The sequence below is a fragment of the Durio zibethinus genome, chromosome 3 (assembly GCF_047325235.1).
Source record: "Durio zibethinus cultivar Kanyao isolate XHJ-2024 chromosome 3, ASM4732523v1, whole genome shotgun sequence".
Classification (NCBI taxonomy): Eukaryota; Viridiplantae; Streptophyta; class Magnoliopsida; order Malvales; family Malvaceae; genus Durio; species Durio zibethinus.
Window position 1 is genome coordinate 26,650,001 of NC_143164.1, and position 2,500 is coordinate 26,652,500.

A 2,500-nucleotide genomic window follows, 5' to 3' on the forward strand; every position below is an offset into this window, starting at 1 on the left:
TCACGATGTCACGGGCGACGGACCATCCACGTCGCCGCGATCCAAATACTTCACCGGACCATTCAATCGGTAGGAGTGACGGGTGGTGTGTACAAAGGGTAGGGATGTAGTCAACACGAGCTGATGACTAGCACTTACTAGGAATTCCTCGTTGAAGACCAACAATTGCAATGATCTATCCCCATCACGATGAAATTTCAAAGATTACCCGGGCCTGTCGGTCAAGGCTATAGACTCGTTGAATACATTAGTGTAGCACGCGTGCGGCCCAGAACATCTAAGGGCATCACAGACCTGTTATTGCCTCAAACTTCCTTGGCCTAAGTGGCCATAGTCCCTCTAAGAAGCTAGCCATGAAGGATCACCTCCGTGTAGCTAGTTAGCAAGCTGAGGTCGCGTTCGTTAATAGAATTAACTAGACAAATCGCTCCACCAACTAAGAACGGCCATGCACCACCACCCATAGAATCAAGAAAGAGCTCTCAGTTTGTCAATCCTTACTATGTTTGGACCTGGTAAGCTTCCCCATGTTGAGTCAAATTAATCCGCAGGCTCCACTCCTGGTGGTGCCCTTTCGTCAATTCCTTTAAGTTTTAGCCTTGCGACCATACTCCCCCCGGAACCCAAAGACTTTGATTTCTCATAAGGTGCCGGTGGAGTTCTAAAAGTAACATCCGTCGATCCCTGGTCAGCATCATTTATGGTTGAGACTAGGACAGTATCTGATCGTCTTCGAGCCCCCAACTTTCGTTCTTGATTAATGAAAACATCCTTGGCAAATGCTTTCGCAGTTGTTCATCTTTCATAAATCCAAGAATTTCACCTCTGACTATGAAATACGAATGCCTCCGATTGTCCCTATTAATCATTACTCTGATCTCGAAGGCCAACATAATAGGATCGAAATCCTATGATGTTATCCCATGCTAATGTATACAAGCGTAGGCCTACTTTGAGCACTCTAATTTCAAAGTAATAGCATCGGAGGAATGACCCAGGCAATTAAGTCCAGAAGCGCATCACCGGCAGTAGGGACGAGTAGATCGATGCTCACCGTGAGGCAGATCGGATGACCCAACCCTAGTTCCAACTATGAGCTTTTTAACTGCAACAATTAAATATACACTATTGGAGCTAGAATTATCGTGGTTGCTGGCTCCAGACTTACCTTCCAATGGATCCTCGTTAAGGGATTTAGATTGTACTCATTCCAATTACCAGACTCATAGAGCTCAGGCTTGTTATTTATTGTCACTACCTCCCCATGTCAAAATTGGGTAATTTGTGCGCCTGCTACCTTCCTTGGATGTGGTAGCCGTTTCTCAGGCTCCCTCTCCAGAATCGAACCCTAATTCTCCATCACCCGTCACCACCACAGTAGGCCACTATCCTACCATCGAAAGTTGATAGGGCAAAAATTTGAAGGATGCGTCACCGGCACAAAGGCCGTGTGATCCATCGAGTTATCATGAATCATCAAAGCAACGGGCATAGCCCGCATCGACCTTTTATCTAATAAATGCATCCCTTCCAGAAGTCGGGGTTTGTTGCACGTATTAGCTCTAGAATTACTACGATTATCCGAGTAGTAGATACCATCAAACAAACTATAACTGATTTAATGAGCCATTCGCAGTTTCACAGTCTGAATTAGTTCATACTTACACATGCATGGCTTAATCTTTGAGACAAGCATATGACTACTGGCAGGATTAACCAGGCAGCATTCATTCAGGATGTTGGCACCACATGGGAGAGAGCTCGACGCGTAGCATAAGCGTCGTGCGTGTCGAGCACATGAAATGCGTAGCATCGGACGAACGGGGGCCGAGAGCCCTCACCCACTAAACATTTCGCATCCGAGAGCACGATCGAACATCAGTGCACCAATGCGACCACGGAGGATTGGGTAGTGCCCTTAGGACACCGACCACGATTGACGTCTGACCCGTGGCCCCTTGAGACACGAGACAGATGAGGGATGGCGAGACATTCGGTTTCCATCGATTCAGGTATACAACACAGGATCCCGATCGTGCCCCCTGGGTACGACGACCGCATGGGGGGAGATTGAAGAGGATGACGGGTCAGCAGTTCGATGCATCGAGCATAGAGCCTGCCAACACGCACAACTATAGCACCACTCATATGCCCATGCGTACAAGTGGCATCGTCCACACACGTTGGTCCACAACCCACCCGATCGATTACTCGGCGAGCGAACGGAGGAAACGACTTGCGAGGCCACACCATAACCGCTTGGTAGGAGAAAAACACGAGCAAGGGCCACGAGACTGCCCTTGCCATCCAACAGGCAACAACAAAGTGAAACCACCAATGCTTGGCCTGGCCAGGATCGCACGTACGAGCTTCACTGACACCACCCCAGGGGGACGTTGCCCGATTCAGAGACTTGTTCTTGGGGTCTCGGGCAGCGTCAGTTACGTGCACGGCCTCGTCGAGGCCTAGGTATTTTTATGGTAGATGAGAAGGGACCACG

The 2,500-nt window shown here is 48.8% G+C and overlaps 1 non-coding gene across 1 annotated transcript in view; it reads right to left on the minus strand.

Annotated features, from left to right (window-relative positions):
- Positions 1 to 1,723, minus strand: part of LOC149519668 (18S ribosomal RNA) — a 1,804-nt gene extending 81 nt beyond the window's left edge. Inside the window, exon 1 of the ribosomal RNA XR_016341170.1 lies at positions 1 to 1,723. This exon is cut by the window's left edge and continues 81 nt beyond it. This is a non-coding gene — a ribosomal RNA (18S ribosomal RNA).
- Positions 1,724 to 2,500: the final 777 nt, after the last annotated feature.